Here is a 21,327-nt window from a genome sequence, read left to right as displayed (position 1 = left end):
CTCTACCTCGATTTGCATGCCAAACATCGTTTTGCGTGCCACCGACCCGACAATCATAACCTCGTAATCCAAAAACCCGGTGTTTTCCTCGAAGTGCGTGCCATCCAAAAATAACCCGACGTTCCGCCTCGAAGTACGTGCACCACCCGCCGACCGAACATTTCCTCGATTTGCGTGCCAATGAAGGTGGATCAAGAACGCCTCGATAAACGTGCAAATAGAGTAGAAATGCTGCCCGTATAAACTTAGGAATATCTAAACTCCGAATACCGTGCGAGGTAAGGAGTTCTGCCTAAGTTATTATTTTATTATTATAAATGGCTTAGACCATAGTCGAGAGTATAGCTCGTACCTTGATTACGATTAAGAATAAAATAACTTTTCTTAAGCAAAGGTTATAATTAAAATATAGTTTCTTCTTGATTAAGAAACGTGAGCAAGTTTATTCAAGGGATATAATTGAATAGTATTTCTTTATTGTTAAGAAATATAATATTTTAAAGTAATGTTTCTTCTTGAAGAAGAAACATCGTGTGTAAATGATAAACAAACAAAGGGACTAAAGGTCCAAATTTTTTGAATAAACAAATGCTTTTATCAAGGTTAAAGCTATACAAAACAGACTAAAGGTCTAAAGCTATCTAGTTATTTATACAAATGTTATTCTCGTACTATAGGTCCGAGGTAACAAAACAAGAAGAAGAGAACAGAAAACAGGAATCAGTATCAGAAACTGATTATAAACAGACTAGGTGAATACGCCCCAAACCTTTTATACTGAGTCAGAATGTTTGCATAGGATTTACGAATCCTTAAAAACTTTGTGTACAATAGTAAGAAACGGACACTCTGATTAAGAGTATACATGTGTCTGGATCCAAACATACATGGTGACTCGGCATTTCCCTGAGGCCATGCATATCATCAACATGCCTCTGAAGGTCTACGGGACTGTTCAGAGAAATGATATTTTGTATATAATTAATTGTACATGGTACTAAGGGTAATTTGATCCCAATGTAGTTGGGTGCCTAATGAGTAGTCACAAAGGTATTATTGTTGGTTTCACAAAGGTATTGAAAAGAGATTTTAGAGTCAGCGTTATTCACCAGCTTTGTGCTGACGTATTTTTCCCCCATGTTACAGGGAAATAAGAAAGGTTAGACTAAACAAGCAAAGAGGAATAGAAGATTGGAGTTATAGTCATTAGATGCTATCTGATGGCTCATATATTTTATTTCAAAGTATTATAAAAGAAATATGTTTTCGAAAGAAATGTATTTGAAACATTGAATGGGTATTTAAACCCGAGAGTTTAATAAGTTTTCAAAGTAATTATATTTTATTAAAGACTTTCGCTGAAATAAAACCCGCAACTCTGATTTATTTACAAAACAGGTACCAACTTGTGGTCACACGCCTAGGCCCTAAAAGTGGGGTGTGACACAACCCTTCCAGGCTAAACCCCAATTTCAAGATGAGAGTTCTAGTAGCTATCAAAACCCAAGCTACTCTAAGATCGAAGAAATGCTAATCGAACTGATGACCAAAACAAATGAAGCAGAGAAGATGGCCGACTCAAGAGCTGTTGATATCAGCGGAGTATTATTAAAACATGAAGCCGATCTCAAAAGTCAACAAGCATCACTTCAGAACCTAGAAACCCAAATCGGACAAATTTCCCGACAATTATCCGAAAGACCACCTGGCACTCTTCCAAGTAACACAATCACCAACCCGAATGCAACAGCTAACGCCGTTACACTCAGGAGCGGTACGACCACTTTGTCTCACCAACTTCAGAAACAGTTATGGAAAAGAAATTTCCTGATGAAACACAGGAAATGCTGACCCCAACAAGCGCAGTACAGCTTAAGGAGCCAGTCCGAACTTATGTTCCGCCTATTCCATACCCTAGAAGACTGAAGCAGGAGCGATTGGAAGCTCAGTATGGGAAATTTCTAGAACTCTTTAAGCAACTCCATATCAACATCCCTTTTGTCGAGGTTGTTGCTCAGATGCCAAAATATGCCAAGTTTCTCAAAGAAGTGCTGACAAACAAAAGAAAGCTGGAGGAGCTCTCGCATGTCACCCTAAGTGAAGAATGTTCAGCTGTCCTCCAAAGCAAGCTACCGACAAAGATGACCGATCCAGGGAGTTTTACTATCCCTTGTCTCATAGGAAATTTATCTGTTAGCAATGCCCTGGCTGACCTAAGAGCTAGTATTAATTTAATGCCTTATGCGGTTTTTGCAAAACTAGGGATAGGAGAACCAAAACCCACCCGCATGAGCATTCAGTTAGCTGACAGATCCGGTAAATATCCTTAGGGCATTGTTGAAAACATGCTTATCAAAATTGACAGGTTTGTTTTCCCAGTAGATTTTGTAATTCTAAACATGGAGGAAGACAAAAATGTACCTCTGATTTTAGGAAGACCCTTTTTAGCCACCGCAAAGGCTATCATTTATGTTTGCACCGGCAAACTTACTCTCAGGGTCAATGACGAGGAAATCACTTTTGACATCGGAAAATCTATGCAATATCCGCAACAGAACGATGACACGTTATACTGTGTTGACATAATAGATTTCATCGTAAGTTGCTATATGCGAGATTCCTCCATCAATACTCCCCTAGAAACACAATTCTTAGACAAAATACTCAACAAACCCATTGTAGAAAACGAAAATCTCAACAATAACTACCACGAAGAATCAGAAATGATATATGAAATCATTGAAAACAATGAAAAATCAAAACCATCAATCGAATAACCACCAGCCTTAGAATTAAAAAAACTACCAAAACATCTCGAATACGCCTTTCTAGAAAAAGATTCCCAACTCCTAGTAATTAATTCTTCTCACATTTCTAAAGAAGAGAAAGACGAACTTCTTAAGGTTCTTAAAAACCATAATAAGGCTATCGCATGGAAGATCATGGATATCAAGGGCATCAGTCCTTCTTTTTGTACTCACAAAATCCTCATGGAGGAAGAATACAAACCCGTGGTCCAACATAAAAGACGTCTCAATCCCAACATGCAATATGTGGTGAAGAAGGAAGTAATCAAACTGCTTGATGCCGGATTAATCTACCCGATCTCGGATTCACCTTGAGTTAATCCCGTTCAAGTAGTACCCAAGAAGGGAGGAATGACGGTCGTAATGAACGAAAAGGACGAACTAATACCAATGAGAACCATCACAGGCTAGCGAGTTTGCATTGATTACCGGAAGCTTAATGACGCCACAAGAGAAGATCATTTTCCACTTCCTTTCATAGATCAAATGCTTGAGCGATTGTCTGGAAAAATGTTCTACTGTTTTCTTGACGGATTTTCCGGATATTTCCAAATTCCCATTGCTCCTGAGGATCAGGAGAAAACCACTTTTACATGTCCATACGGAACCTTCATCTACCGAAGAATGCCATTTCGACTATGTAATGCTCCAGCCACCTTCCAGCGTTGCATGGTGGCCATCTTTCATGAAATGATCGAAAACTCTATGGAATTTTTCATGGACGACTTCTCAGTCTTTGGAGACTCGTACGATCACTGTCTGAAAAACCTAGACAAAATGTTAGCTAGGTGTGAAGAAGTAAATCTAGTGCTCAACTGGGAAAAATGCCACTTTATGGTAAAGTAAGGCATTGTTCTAGGTCACAAGGTTTCTCGACATGGACTAGAAGTTGATAGAGCCAAAATAGAAACCATATCCAAATTTCCGCCGCCAACTTCAGTCAAAGCTATTAGAAATTTTCTAGGTCACGCAGGTTTCTACCGCCGCTTCATAAAAGACTTCTCAAAAATCTCAAGACCTATGACCAAACTTCTGGAGAAAGACGTACCATTCGTCTTCTCTGAGGAATGTGTTGAATCATTCAATACATTAAAAGACAAACTTGTCAACGCACCAATCATGACTACACCCGATTGGACCCTTCCATTCGAGATCATGTGCGATGCAAGTGACTTTGCAGTTAAAGCCGTACTCGGACAACGCAAAGAAAAACACTTTCACCCAATTTACTATGCCAGTAAAACTCTTAACGATGCACAAGAAAATTACACCACAACAGAAAACGAGTTACTAGCAGTAGTATTTGCCTTTGAAAAATTTAGATCCTACCTAGTTCTTTCCAAAACCATAGTTTGCACCGACCATGCCGCAATACGTTACCTATTCAACAAACAAGATGCCAAACCCAGACTCATACGATGGATCCTACTACTCCAAGAATTTGACATCGAGGTCAAGGACAAAAAGGGGGCAGAAAATGTAGCTGCCGACCACCTTTCACGCTTAGAATGTCCAACTCCTGAAGAACTTCACAAAGAAATTATCAAAGATAATTTCCCACATGAAATTCTCATGCGCATTCAAGAATTCATAGAATAAAAAGACGAAAGTCCTTGGTATGCCGACTTCGCAAATTACCTAGCTTGTAGAATCCTAAGAAAAGGGCTTACCTATCAACAGCGGAAGAAATTTTTCTCCGATCTTAAGTTTTACTTCTGGGAAGATCCACATGTATTTAGAATAGGTGCGGATCAAGTTATTCGTAGGTGCGTAGCAGGCAAGGAGGCCTTAGACATTCTCAAACACTGTCATGAAGGACCAACAGGTAGACACCATGGTACCGCCACTACAGTCAGGAAAGTGTTTGATGCAGGATTTTCTGGCCTATTATATATAAAGATACACATACTTTGATCCAAGCATGTGATGCTTGTCAAAAAGCTGGGAACATCTCATCAAAAATTGAGATGGCTCAGAAGGGCATTCAAATTTGTGAGATCTTTGATGTATGGGGAATAGACTTCATGGGCCCATTTTCTAACTCATTCGGAAATAAATACATCCTCGTAGCAGTTGATTACGTATCTAAATGGGTAGAAGCACAAGCTGTTCCCACTAATGACGCCCGGGTTGTAGTAAGATTTCTAAAAATGTTATTTTCACGATTCGGTACTCCAAAAGCCCTAACCAGCAACAGAGGTACCCACTTCTGTAACACCCTGATGGACAAAGTCTTAGCACGATATGGGGTTCACCACCGACTGGCAACACCATATCACCCTCAGACTAGTGGGCAGGTGGAGGTCTCAAATCGAGGAATCAAAAGGATTTTAGAAAGAACTATAGGAATGAATCGCAAAAATTGGGCAGAAAAGTTAGATGACGCTTTGTGGGCCCTCAGAACAGCATACAAAACCCCATAGGAACAACACCATTCACACTTGTTTATGGGAAGGCATGTCATATACCCGTAGAACTAAAACACAAAGCGTATTGGGCTCTAAGAGCAGTAAATTTTGATCTAATGTCCGCCGGTAAAACAAAGAAGATAAAATTCACGAGCTCGAAGAACTAAGAGCACTGGTATATGAAAATTCCTGGTCTTACAAAGAAAAGACTAAACGTTTACACGACGCCCATTTAAAAGGAAACAAGAAATTTCAAGTTGGCGACCGTGTACTGTTATATAACACGTTTACGTCTTTTCCTAGTAAAATTGAAATCTCGTTGGACAGATCCACACATAGTTGAATCAGTTTTTGACTATGGGGCAGTTGAGATGTCAAATTCTGATGGCCACAAGTTCAAAGTTAATGGACATCGATTAAAACCATACATCGATGGACCATTCAAGACCGTCTCGGAGGTATTAATCCTCCACCATAACTAATGAACAAATTGAAAGTAGGGTCTGGCCAAGACCCTGATTAAACTAGGCATTGTAAATAAAAATAATATATATATATATAATAAAATGAAATTGAAAACCACGGGGGCGTGCTTTCAAAAGCACGGTCCCGTGCCTAGAAATGAGGACCGGCATCTTCGCTGCAAAAATCTCAGTCAGACTGGCTTGTAACAGAATTGTCAGAGCAAAAACACAGGGGCGTGCTTCCAAAAGCACGGTACCGTGCTCGGCTTACTGGTTGGTTATAAAAGGCACCTTGTGTCATTGCATTCTTTGCACAAACCAAAACCAAAACCAATTACCTCTGAAAATTCAGCATGCCAACTGAGATGAGTGAAGCAATCCCCGTTTCCCGACATCCGAGAAACGATGCCCGCCATGTTTCCAAAACCGAGCTTCTCTTGAAACTTCAAGAACTCGTGAAAGAACTCACCGAAATGAATCTCCTTGCTAAGATGCGTCTCGTACAACTCACCGAATCAGTGGGAAACATGAAAATGGAACTCCGAGACATCAATGAACAACTTCAGTTTCAAGTTCTTGGTTTCACGTATTTTCCACCACCAGGACCATTCGGAGGAGGAGAGCCTTTCGGGGAACTCTAAGAAACTTAATTTCCTGTTTTCATGTGTAAACAAGTGCATTAAGCACAATGTGTTAGGACTTCGGGCTTAACCCGATTATTTTCTATTCTTAAGAAACCGGGCTTATCCCGTAATTGTTCTAGGACTTTTAATTAATGAAAAGTAATTTTTAGATGACCAAACTTCAAAATTATCATAATAAACGTCATTCTAAGAATTCCAGATCTTGCATCGTGCTAAAAATTACAAAGAAATTTACCGTGACAAAAAGCACGGGCCGTGCTTTCCTAAGCACGAGGCCGTGGTCACCCCAGAATCTTCAGCATGATACGCGCTGACTCCGTACAATTCTCTGACTCAGAAACATTTATTCCTCTAGCAGCACGGGGCCGTGTTTTTAAAAGCACGGTGTCGTGTTCAACTTTCCAGTCTCTATATAATGCATGCATAAACTCACTATTCCATTCACACCAAACACAAATGGAAGGAAAAAGGGTTGAATGGAGGCCAGTGAAAAAGGGGAAACAACATGAATCCTCCTCATACCTTGAGGAGGAGGTCATGAGACTCCAATGCATCATAAGAGACCAAGTTGAGAGCAACATGCAAACCGAAGCTCGAGTAATCGAGTTAATTAAAAAAGTCGACCTTCTTAGGTTCGAAAACTTCCATGTTGTGGATGGCCACCACAAAGATGTGACTTCCAAACTTAACTTTCTCAACCGAGAAATCGTTACGCTCAACAAAAAGCTTGACGAACTTTTGGAAGCCAAACGAGCACCACCACACATCCAGGACTTGTTCGAAAATGGTGGCCATTGAAGTTCTGACTTTGTTTCGTGTTGAAGTTGTTCCCGCTAGTACTATGTGTTAGGGTCCGAGAGTTGTTGTTGTACTTTTCATTTTATCTATGTTTAATTATGTCTTTAATTTTACCTTTCATGTTTTAATGAAGTCTAGGATTTTTAATTACCATGTTAAACTAACCAGAAAATAAAACTCAGTTAAAAACAAACCAGTTCGACAAATAAAACAAAATTTTAAAACAATACTGTCTGCACTAAGCAGCACGGTACCGTGCCTCAAGAAGCACGGGGCCATGTTTTTGGTCACAGAGCAGTTACGAGTTTTAACTTAATAAAATAACTTTTTTCCAACCACCAACCCTCACAATCACTGCGTTCTGGACCGAAAACCGCCGACCATCCAATATTTCGCTAAATTCTTCATCAAATCTTCAATTCTAAACCTAAGGTATGTTGATTTAACAATTGCATTGTTCAAATTCGTCATTTTAGGTTTAGTTTAACCCTAAAATCACTCAATTAGACCAAATCAGGTCAAAACCCGAAGAGGATATGGGTTATTTTGCTTGCATATGATGAATAGATTATTGAATGTTTGATGGTTAGGGTTTAATTGAAAGGGACAATTCGGGTTTTTGGTATTAGCATAAAATACCTGACACACCATTAAACCTAATTGATATAACCGGTTGGAAACGAGGGTTCGAGTCTGAGTAAGTTAGAAATCAATATTAGAAACACGAGCCGTGCCCAAAACAACACGAGTCGTGGTCAACCAAGAGTCAAACATCAAAGGAAACTGGACCAGAGGCAACAGCACGGGGCCGTGTTTCTAAAAGCACGCCGCCGTGCTTTGCTCTTTGTTTCAGCAAATTGAAAATTTTTCACGAATTTTGACTAATTTAGGTGTAAATTGCAGATGGCCGAGTATGGAGAAAAAGTTCACGCATTTCTAGTCTTCCCAAACCGCAAAGCAAAGGACCGACAAGCAAACACAAGATTAACTTATCTCAACAACATGTATCAAGAAGCCAACTTCTATGCTTGTGAAGACACTCTAAGACACGTCAACCTATGGAACCGTTATGAGAACATTGTGAAGGGACCTTGGAGACAGGTTTTGGGCCAAACAGGGGAAGCAGTGACAGAACTAACAAAGGAATTCCTGGCCTCGTTCACTATGAAAAAGAAAAAGTTTGATATGTGGGATGAAGAGGCAATCGAGTTCCGATGTGGGGGTATATGGCGTAAAACTTCTGTCACCCACCTAGGAGTTGATTTAGGAATTTACACGACCGAGGAAACCGACTTAGACATCTGGTTCGAGGCTAAAACAACATTTATAGATGAAGGTGATGATGATGAAGCTGAAGCAGGAGTCATAAGGGAATAAGCTTGGGAACAGTTGAGTTATGGGACAACAGAGTATAGACCAAGCATTTCAAAAAGCACAGCACTGCGTAACCACTCACGAGGTACATCCACCGTTTGCTCAGTCACACCGTCACAGCTCGAGGACAGAGTGAAGGGGTTGTCAACCTGAGGGATCTTTGGGCATTATACTGCATGAAAAACGACCTAGCATGCAATATCACAATGCTATTTTGCAAACTCTTCATGACAAATGCAAGTGCCCGAGGAAATACCCCGATCTTCGGTGGTCCGTGGATCCGCAACCTTTATGAGGCCTATGGTGCAGATACTGAAGGAACTCGAAGCCCAGACCCGATAGCTCTCAACCTTGATTACTGTGAAAGCATGCAAGTAACAACTCGGGTTTTCGAACTATTACTTTCACCCGAATCGATTCGATGTTCGGGTTATTTCATTTATCGAGTTTAAATTGATTGATTATTATTAAATTTTATTTATAGTTATATCTTTATTGTTTTGGCACTTTTAACCCGAAATATAAACTTTAACCTGTTTTTGTACCCATCCACAAACACCAGGGACTTAAACTGTAAATATCTTTCTAACCCATTTTCATAATCTGGATAACCCATATCCAATCCCCAAATCCAAACCATAACTCCTAACCCGATTCAATTGGGTTTTCTTGCTCCTTAATTATCGTCACAATTTTAGAAATTGAATCAATATACATATTATTCTTGCCAAAGTCTGCCTAACCGACTCTCATAATATGTTAATTGAATCAAAACGTATATATAATTAATAATAAACCTAGCCGACCCTAAACCCTAATCAATATACATATAAACGTTTAAACTAATTCAATTAGTTTTGCAGTTCTCATCTTTACACCATCGCCAACTTTAACCCTATCATTAATCGTAGTTGTTTTGCTGTTTGGTAGCCTGTTCGTCAGTTATAACTAGAGATGGTCAAAAAAACCGATCCGGGAACCGGTTTGCCGGTTTAAACCGGAAACCGGTTTTTACGAAAACCGGTTTTTTAAAAACCGGTTTGACCGGTTTACAAACCGCCGGTTCGTATTTCGGTTACATTTAGAGCCAAAACCGGTTAATGGAAAAACCGGTTTTTTTTAAAACCGGTTATTATGAAAAAAACCGGTTATTAACCGGTTATTTTAAAAAAAAAAACCGGTTAACCGGTTATTAACCGGTTCTAACCGGTTTCTAAACCGGTCCTAACCGGTTAGACCGGTTATGGTTTTGACATACAAAAACCGGTTATTAACCGGTCCGGTTATTAACCGAACCGGTTTTTTTTCGGGCCAAAAAAAACCGGTCCGGTTAATAACCGAACCGGTTTTTTTAAAAAAACCGATTTGTGCACCTCTAGTTATAACCGCCGTCCACTGTTACCCTACCTCCGATTGAATCTGTTTCTGTTTATAAATAAAGGTTTCTAACACTATTTGCGTTAAGCTGGATAGCTCAGCTGGTTAACCATATGATTTATAGGGGGAAGGTCGCGGGTTCGAGACCCTACCACCCCGATTTTTCAGTTTATTTTGTTAATTATTTTTTTAAAAATCTCTATTAAGTATATAATTAATATTAATAATCAAATAAAACTATTTTATTGAAAACCGACTTTATGATACTTGTTTAACTCACGTTTTCATTCGTATACATATATATAATCTCAAGTAAACTATATAAATAAATATGTTTATAAAACTAAAGAAAAAATATAATATTTTCTAGATATGATTTATAATCAAACTAATTGTTTTAAATAATAAATCTTTATTTATAATATTATATTATTATAATATTAATTTAATAATGGTTATCGAGTTTTCATAATCGATCTTGTACATTTACTTAGCGTATCCGTACTTCCTTTTTCCTTTATAGGCTTTATCGTCAACGCGTGATTCCCTGCATTCTTAATATTCTCATTCACTTTTGTTCGTTTATCGAGGTGAGTACCACATTCCCATATTTTACTTGTTTTCTCACGTTTTGGGGACATATGCGTAAATATATTTCTCATATATACTTATACACTAAACTGCAACTTTGTCTTATGTGTTAACAACTTATAACTTACTTGTTTATGTGCTTATTTTGTATGCTTTCGCATTCGGAGAGGTCCAACATAATCTCAGTCTAGTATGATCATACGCCAGTCGTTAGCCTTTGTGCTTCTCGACATCTCAGTTATACATGCTCATTTGGTTATTTTGTTATTCTCATATAACTTGTTGCAGCTACGTATTTTGTTATATATACTATATGTACAACTAAACTGGTGTGTTGCTCACTCAACATGTGTTGTTGACAAAATTCTATTTTACACGCATATGCAGGTTATCGCTTGAATTAGTTGCAAGACTTTGTGAAGATTTAGTGAAGAATTATGTTAGAAAAGATAAAATAAAGATTAAATTTGTGTTTATTGTTTGTTTAATGAGTTGTATTTTGTATTTGATTTATTTGAAAACTGAATAAAATTAATAAATATTGTCATTTAAATATTGCATGATAGTACCTTGAGAGCTGTGACAATCAGTTCGCGCCCCGGTATTTCCGTCGTAGGTTGGGGTGTGACAAAGCAAATGATCCAGCAAATCAGCCCGAATGTGTGGAGGTTTTGCAATAAGAACAACCAAGTTTGGGACCCTGAAGACCCGGCAGAGATGATGATACAGGATGTGCATGAGAGAGGACAATCACCACCCAGACAGAGCCGCCGCCGAACTTACCGTCAGAGAGGAGGCCCATCTTCATCAGTGGACGGCCCCAGCTCGTCACACGACAGCCGATACTCTTTGGAGGGTATATATGGACTTATCGATCAATTCTCAACTAACACTACCGCCTCATTTAACAGGATCAACGATCAGATGGCTGCCTCCTATGCACAACGAGCAGCCGAGTATGAAGAAACAAGGCGAGAGATTGAACGATTGGGCTATCGCATGGACAGACAGTGGGGACCATTTCACCCGGACACCGGGTAACTAATGACTGACAGCACTGGTAGGTCTGGCAAGGGCATGGGTTGGTAGTATTTTATGAACTTATTATGTGTGTTAAACAATTTACTTTTGGTCGTACTTGTTTGTTTGTTTTTATGTTGGTTTGGATATTTTTATGGCCATGGGTGCCAAATACATTATGCTATGTACTAATTTAGCCCGATAGGGCAAGGGATGGATGATTCCATACCCAATTTTCAGCAGTTTATGCTTTGTTGTTTGTGGATGTTTGCAGTTTTATATTATACAGGTACAAAAACAGGAAAACGGACGAAAAACAGGGGACGCTCTGTCGAAATTTCGTTAACCCATAGGGAAGTAACTCTCCATATTTACCCATAATACTCATAGGGAAGTAACCATCATTATCTTCATCATCAAGAAATATTTCACCATCGATAACATACAAGGAACTGAATAAAGTTTGTATTAAACATTTGAACTTAAAAAGATCTAGAAATATATTCTGTACAAATCTGTCCATAATTTTAAGGTTACAAAACTAACGTTCTAATTATGTTAGTGTCAAATACAAAAATACACTTAGTCTTCCCTATAAAGAAGTCAAAGAGCTCATGTACAAAAAAAAGTTCAAGAACTTAATGAGATGTAATTATACCGTTTGATGTACATAGAAATATACATCTTTTCGGCATCAAATAATCTCTAAAAACTGTAATTTCTATCAAATAACATAGCATAAAAGGCTACTTATCATAATAAAACATAATTTCAGGTAAAACCAAGCCCCAAACGAAGAAACAAGCAAAAAAGACGAAGAAAAACAGAAGAAAACACAAGAAAACAAAGAAACACGCCCACATGCCTCAAGAAACACGCCCCCATGCTTCTAAACACAAGAAAAGACAAAATCTGGAAGCAAAAGCACGGGGCCGTGCTCATCAAGCACGAGGCCGTGGACGAGAACACGGAAAAGACAAAGAAGAATTGAGCACATGTCACTAAAAACCACGGGGTCGTGCCTACCAACCACGGGGCTGTTGCCACCACACAGAAAGGACAAAACAAATCTGGCACATGTCATAAAAATGCACGGGGGCGTGCTCATCAAGCACGGGGCCGTGCCTCACTATCCAGATTGCCTATATATAGTGGCTCATGTTGCACTCATTTGGTGTGCCTTGAAAAGAAATCTATTCGGTTCTCTCTTATAAAAACACACACTAACACTCACTTTGAAGATCTAGTGAAGAGTTTGAAGGCTTGGAGATCATTACCATCAATCATCATCATCAACCATCATTACCATCATTAAGAAGGAAGATTCATCTATAATTGGTTAGATTGTTCCAAGTTTAATCATGTATTTGTTATCATCAATCATTTTAATGTCTATCATCATGCTCATTATGAGCTAAACTCCTTTTACCATCTAAAATCTATGAAGAAGCTTTGTTTTACTTGATAATTAATCAAGACATGTGATGTAGTCTAGTAAAGTACATGGTTATATTACAATTATCTTTTGATGAGAAATGTTTCACCATCTTAAATCACTAATTCAAAGTTGGTGGTTGTCAATTCCATTGGTAATCGTTCATGATCGATTAATGTTCTTGAAAGATAGAAATACTTTGATACATTATCGAAACATGGATCCTTATATTGTACTTAGAAATGATGAGATATAAGTTATGATGTATTTTTCTAAACCTTGGTAATCCGAAAATGGCTTTGCTTAGGATATCAAATTAGTTAAAGAAATCATATGTTAATGGAATGTGTAATTATAACCTACATAAATCAACCAAGGGGAGGTTGTGTGATGAACTACAACCACCCGAAATTGTTAGAATTGGTATTGAGAAATCGAAGTCAATCCTAATCTTTCTACTTTACGAAACTACTTGCCAACTTAAATTGACATTATTGAGATGGTATGACATTAGGAAATGGTGGACTTTAAAATGCGCATGCTATCTCCTTAGTGCCAAAGATGCTCACTTAAGGTTTAAGGAGCTATCTATCATATATTGCTATGGCAAGTTTATCACATGTCCAAATATTAATTATCAATGTTAAAATGGAGTGGATTCTTGATCTTAGATGGTAACCTTCGCATAATTGAACAACTCGTTTAGAATTTCTTGTCTTGGTCACCTATATATTATATATAAGTATTTACATTTTATAAAAAGTTCAAAAATTAGCCCCAAAATGATTAAAACCTCCGATTAAAGTAAAACAACGATTTATTATTAGAAACATTTGTGTCCACGGATCGACACTTGGTTCTTACCAATACTATTCTACATATACGATAGGTACACTTGCCTATTTTGTGTGTGTTTAGTCTTTGTAGAAATCACTTTTATAAATTTAAAACACGATCTTGTGCAAAAGCTAAATATCCAATCTATCATATTTATACAAGCTACGCAGCACGCACATTACCGTTTCTAATATAGTGATATAAAAATCTGAATCCAAAAGTCATGAACCATTTTACCATTTCTAGTGGTAAAAAATTGTTTATCAAATGGCACATATGGCCTCTTGTTTGAATTACTTAATTACCTACCAATAAAATGCCCGAAATCAATGGGAGTTAACTTATTCTTGCTTTTACAGATTATGCAACTGTTGCTAGAAATTTTAGGGAGAGCTCATTATAAGAAAAATATATAAGTTTTTATAGAAAAAGAAATGTTAGAACAGAGGGTGAATACGGTAATTTCAAAAACAAACTGAGAATAGGTACATATTTCAAATTAGTTTTGTTAAAAACTATAAAAGTAATGGGCTTTAAATTTTGGGGCCATGTAATACTATATACTAAGATTCACAATTTTAGAAATTAAGGATTAATACAGAAATCAATAATGTAACAATAAATAAATAGTGAACAGTATAGAAAATCTTAAAGCTAATGATATGTGCTTTTTGACTGATATTTGCTCATAATAACTACAGCAAGCAACAAACTAAGAATATTGAAATTTATAGTTACTTATATCATGATCTTCAACACCATTCAATTGCTTTACAAATCCTTCAACCAACACATATAAAGCCATTTCAGTCTAAGAAAAATAACAATATACTATTATAAAAACTTAACCATGCAAATGAAAAAAAAAAAAAAAAAGGCTAACTTGTATGCCTTTAATGGATCATCATGGTTTGGTATTTCCTTTGAGTTGTAATCCACTCTTCTTATTAAATTTTAAGATCATCGATCTTAAAGCTGCAACTGAAAAAAGAAAGCAATAAAGTTATTCCTATTAATCTTTCACAATCCAAATCGTAATAAATTAAAAAAAAAAACCCCTCAATCCCATCCATTTTCTAACAAAAAAGCAGTAAATCAACTCAATAAGTATTCCAGGGTGTAATTTTATACAAAATAAACAGGGAAAATCGGTGAAACAAAATTGAATGGAATCATCATAACTAATAAAATTGCAGATTAAAAAACATACCTTCAGCTATTGTGAATCTGGAGATGATTAATCAGCGGTTGTGTGTTTATCGATTGAACTTAATCGAACTTAGCCTTCTGATATTGTGAATCCGGAGAGAAAAGCATACAAAAGAATTAGGGCTTGATCTTGAATTAAAAACGATGACGAAGAATCGAAGATTGATTAGTGAATGAACCCCTATATGTGAAAACGACGTCGCCAGAGAACCCCTAATTGTGAAAAGGCGGCGTTGGAGGATAGGTATGATTTCTAATATTAATCACCCTTGGAGATTGGAGAATCAAGATATGGGCCGGAAAATAAAAATCTTGGTGATTAATAAAAGGACACGTGTCTAATATTGGATTCCTTTATTAGAGAGGTTAGATTAGATGACTAAACAAGTTTGAATATCAACAATTATGGAACATTAAAACCTCACTAATATTTTTCAATATTATCCGTTATTGAATTGAAGTAGTCGTATATTTCAACAACAAAAATGAACAAGTTGGCTCGAGCTCAAAGTTTCAGCCGTGTTAGATAAGCAAGCTGATGAGTGGAGTTGTTACATTTAACTTCAAGCCTGAACCCAAGCTAAAGTTGGCTCTCCTCGTTTACACCACTAGCCATAAGGTCTCCAAATAGAATAAAAATTGTTAGCACACGTTCTGCTTTCGTATGAATATGTTCTATGAGGACAGATTAGAGACGACGTGATTAACACAAGTATTAAACATGAAAAATGACTTGTTTAACAATTGACTTTGGTGGTTTGAGCATGACAGTTATACGCTTTATGTATCAAGAAAGAGAAATGATGTACTCTAGTGTCTTAATTTTAATTATTTTTAAAAAAGTACAAAATTGCATAGCACATTTTTTTGTCAGACAAGTCTTATCGTGTCTAAACAGGTGCCCATTATGACGGCCCTAGGAAATAATATGGTAGCATTGTCATTTTTCTATCAGGCTTTCATGGATGTTTGGGACATTGCATGTTCTTCAAAAGTAGAATCAAGAATCACAATCCTTGAAGAAAGCTACTGTCTAGTTAAACCAATTAGTCTCTGCGGACCTTGCCACTCAAAAGGAACTTTAACGGTATTAGAAACATCAGTAAATTTAAATAATATTCTACGTCCACGTCACTCACTTGTCTTTTTATTCAAATTCTTATTCTTCATATGGAATTCGCATAAATCGCAGGTTCCATTGTTGCTCCAAGTAATCCTTTTGTTTGGGGCGGTAAAGATACACATAAATGGCTTTATTTTCTTAATGTGCATCACCTAATTAACGGTTGAAGGTGGTGGAACCATTAGGTTGTTATTGCAGGCTATAACTTTTCATAGTTCCAACCATAAGGTAAACCGTTACGTGTTGAACTTGAAAATCACTAAAAAGTCTATTTTAATGCTTACAATCTAATATTAGGGAACATACTCGTGATTAACTTATTAATTATTTACAAAAAGTATTGGACGATTGGGAGAGTCGGGCGCCTGTGATCAAGTGAACCATGTGAGCGTTCGAGAGGCATTTCTGTCCAACACTGAAAATGGCCTCATGAATAAAACATGGCAGGTACGTATATATACATTTGATGATAATAAGTTGACTTGGCTATTATTTTAACATTTTATGTGGGTAAAAATGTAAAATGATAAAAAAGATTTTGCTGAAAAGAAAACATATAAAATTGATTAGACCATGGGTCAAACAGTTTAGTTTTTGTAGGTTAACGGTTTGAACTCTTTTTTCTTTTCAACATTTTTTTCCGCCATTATATTATAGATGATAAAAATGGTTTTACAATGATGCGTATACTTAGATATATACCCATTTTTTATGTCACATCAACGTCACATAGACATGAAGGCTTTTTCCAATTTTATGTGTAGTGGTTGATATGAGATATCATCATCATCATCATCATCATCGTACTCAGTATATCCCACCAATAGCAAAGCTATGGTAGGGTCTGAGGAGGGTAAGATGTAGACAGCCTTACCTCTACCCCATAAAGATAGAGAGGCTACTTCCGATTTGATATGAGATATTGGGTCCAAATCTATTTGTCAGATTATGGATCGGTATATATTATCATAAGCATTAACATAAGTAAGGAGACCTGATTCAAATTTAAAAGAACCTCTAGGAAGGTACATTGGCCGCCTATGACATTGAAGCCCCTTGCAAAATATTATTTAAATATAATAATCTATTTATTCTAATAAAGTAAAATCATTGTACACACATTTTAGTTTGTAGTTAATCATCACAATTTTTTACATAGATAAATAATTATTCACTTTCCTTTTACATTCCATATATATTATATCTAATTAAATTATTTACTTTTCTTTGAACTCTATTTATATTATATCTATACATTTTTATACAAATAAATATTTACATTTTATACTAATATACATTGTTAGAATATATTTCACAACATACTTGGTTAAATCTAAAAATAATAGCAAACCATATTTAAATATTGAAAAGAATATAGTTTTAAATGTTATCATTAACATATCGTCACGGGTTTTTGTGAAACATAAATTTGATAGTAGCGGGTTAAAAGTTGATACATAGATGATTTGATACAAATTAACTACATTTTGCTCAAATTTGTTACGCATAAAAAGGGGTAATCTAAATATTTTTAAAATTTTGAGATTGCAAATAGATTTATTGTCAAACTTATTACGGGTTCAAAGTTTTTACTTGAAAATGTAAAACAAATGAAAGTTAGAATTTTAAATGTGATTGGGTTTTGAATTCACTTTTAATGACATTTTTTGAAAATAGTTAAAAGATTCGGGATTTTGCACATTGATTATTTTTCACATGACTATTAAAATTTAAGAAAAAATGACAACCACTTCTGACATGTCATATCCTTGTCCATCAACACTTCTAACTTTTATCAAATTGGAAACATTTGTGGCAGCATTGATTTTTTGTTGAATGGTGATCAGAATGTTATATGTGAAGTACGTTGCACAAAATTATGCGCAGGTAAAGCAAAACATTCACAAAATTGAATGGGTTAACCTGTTATTATTATTTTTTTTCAATTGGCAAAGTCGAGAAGCCTCTCAAACTTATCAAAATCTTTTTCATGGTGTAGCTCAAAACTATTATTATATGAGAAATATTCTTCGAAATTGATTCATAACCAAATTTCTTTCAATTATATTACATGATACTGAGAATAAGTTTTCAATAAACGAAGTGTTCTTGGGTATGTTTTTTCACCTGCGTTACTTTTTTTTTTGAAAAAATTATTTTGTGATATTAATAAAATCAATTTATGTATAATGATACAAGCATAGATGTAATACATTTTTCTATAAATAATATGTATTGCTTTATTTGTAACTAAATTATTTATATCATCTCGTATGTTACACGGGCTCTAAAACTAGTTAATTAATATTAATATAGTTAATAAAATGGTGGGATAAGGGTTTATTATTGGTTGGTAAAGCAAAGTGGTCCATACATGTGCCTCCAATGCCGTCGCCACAAAACTCTTAAGCGTTTTTTCAACAAAAAAGACCACACACGTAGGGGTGTTTGGGTGCTTTGAACAAAAAAAAATGGAGCGGGAACACCTCACTACAGACGCCCTAAACATCATTAAACTTTCACATTACATTATACGTAAAAGATAACATTGAAACAGTTTTTATATAAAAAAAAACCTAACATGAAACAAACTATTAATTGTCCATTATGCTCTCCTTTCAAATCATTCGAGTGTTATTATTATTGATTCTACAATAAAAAGTAACTATTCAGTATATAAATATAATCAAAATCATATATATATCATATATATATATAGGGGATGGTTCAAGAGAGAAATGATATTATTACAAGAAATGTAAGAAATGAATATGGACCACTAGTTTGTTTTAAGTTTTAAATACTTAAAGCTAAATAAAGAAACTATTAATTATTCTCTTTATTCAATTAAAGAAATTAGTTTTGATGTAATATCTATGTTTCTATATAATTGAATTAATATAACTAATAAACCATAATACTTATTTATTTAATTAATATAACTAATTAAATTATTATAATTAGAAAATATTAAGAACTCATTATTTTTATAGGGTCAAGTCATTATACAAAGGGTTATAAAAATGAGAAGTGTGAGAAGCCATAAATAATTGACATATGTCAAGTGAGGACCAAAGAAAAAAGGGTATAAAGGTAATTGTACACATTTTCTCTCCCCACATGCAAGGCACATGTTAATACCTCCATCATTTTAAAACGTTTATAACTTTTTCGTATGATATTTTTTCTTAAAAAAAATTCATCATAATAACAAGCGTTTTTTTTATCTTTAATATGAGTATGATTTTTGTTATATAAAATTTAAAACAAAAATCACGTCATTGTGTATTTTCGTACACCATTGTGTCTTTTTTCGTCATTGTGTCTTTTCGCACACCATTGTGTCTTTTCGCTTATAATTGTGTCTTTTTTCGTCATTGTGTCTTTTCACACACCATTGTGTCTTTTCGCTTATAATTGTGTCTTTTTTCGTCATTGTGTCTTTTCACACACCATTGTGTCTTTTTGCTTATAATTGTGTCTTTTTTCGCACACCATTGTGTCTTTTCGCTTATCATTGTGTCATTTTTCGCCATTGTGTCTTTTTTCGTCATTGTGTCATTTCGCACACCATTGTGTCTTTTTGTTTATAGTTGTGTCTTTTTTCGTCATTGTGTCTTTTCACACACCATTGTGTCTTTTCGATTATCATTGTGTCTTTTTTCGTCATTGTGTTTTTTTTCTTCATTGTTTCTTTTCGCACACCATTGTGTCTTTTCGCTTATCATTGTGTCTTTTTTCGTCATTGTGTCTTTTTTCTTCATTATGTCTTTTCGCTTATCATTGTGTCTTTTTTCGTCATTGTGTCTTTTCGCACACCACTGTGTCTTTTTTCGCCATTAATACATGTTACACAATAACTTGAAATGTAAAACACAATGGTGAATACGTATAAAACAATAACCTAAAACGTAAGACACAATGGTCTAAAACGTAACACACAATAGTGAATATATATAACACAATGACTTGAAATGTAAAACACAATGGAAACAACATATTACACAATGACACAATGAACAACAAAAAAACACAATTAAAAAACCCATAATTTTTTTTTATTTTTATATAACAATATGATACTCATATTAAAGATAAAAAAACGCTTACTATTATGGTGATTTTTTAAAAAAAAAATAATGTCGTATAAAAAGTTATAGACATTTTAAAATGATGGGGGGATTGGCATGTGACTTACATGTGGAGAGAGAAAGTCAACAAATGTGGGTTATTACCTTAATGCCCTTTTCATCAATTTTTATTAATTAAATTAATCTCATCCATTCAAATTTAAGATCAATGGACTGGATTCCTTCTCACCCTTCTCATTTTTGTTGTCCTTAGTATTTTAACTTTACCCTATTTTTATAACTTACTTTTTGTTTCTTAAATTTTTATCCTACACAAGTATAATTTATTCATACATTAAAATTTCTTTCTATCCAAAACTAATTTCTTCCAACTCAATATATTAATATCCATCAACACATACTTACATTATGATAAATAATACAAAAAAACAATTTTACATGTGTTTGCATTAGATATCAACAGAAAACATACAACCTACACAAAAGCGTATAATCTACATTTGTTCTAAAAATAACACATATAACCTACACACGAAAAACATTTAACCTACACACAAAATTCTTCAACAATAAAATACACACGCACAAGAAAACATAAAACCTACACACAGAAAACATATAACCTACACACGAAAATTTTAACTTACACAAATACAATTTATTCATACATTACTTTCTTTTCAAAACCAATTTCTTCAAATTCAACATATTAATATCCATCAACACGTAGTTACATTGTGATGAATAATACAAAAAATTATCTTACACATGGTTGCATTAAATGTCAATAAAAAATATACAACCTACACAAAAACATATAACCTACACTTGTTCTAAGAATACGAAAAGATATAGCTTACATATGAAAAACATATGACCTACGCATTTGTAGGGTATGTGTATCTTTATGTAGTTTATATAATTGTTGATGTCGAATTACATATGTAAGTTATATATTTTTTGTATGTTGTACGTTTTTATTGCTCAAAACAAATGTAGGTTATATAACTTTGTGTAGGTTGTATATTTATTGAACTTAAATACGTTGATATATGCTAATATATTGAGTGGAAATTATTTTTTTAATATAAAGAAATTGTATTATATGAATAAATTGTATTTACGTTGAATTAGATGAAGAATGTGTAA

The 21,327-nt window shown here is 35.0% G+C and overlaps 1 pseudogene; it reads left to right on the top strand.

Annotated features, from left to right (window-relative positions):
• The window catches only part of LOC143586742 (putative polygalacturonase At1g80170), a 67,347-nt pseudogene extending 46,020 nt beyond the window's left edge, over positions 1-21,327 (top strand).

The sequence above is a fragment of the Bidens hawaiensis genome, unplaced genomic scaffold (assembly GCF_021521415.1).
Source record: "Bidens hawaiensis isolate Kalapana, Puna unplaced genomic scaffold, B.hawaiensis_p1.1 tig00001575_1, whole genome shotgun sequence".
NCBI lineage: Eukaryota > Viridiplantae > Streptophyta > Magnoliopsida > Asterales > Asteraceae > Bidens > Bidens hawaiensis.
Note: the sequence above shows the minus strand (reverse complement) of the source record. Positions and strands in the feature narration are given on the sequence as shown.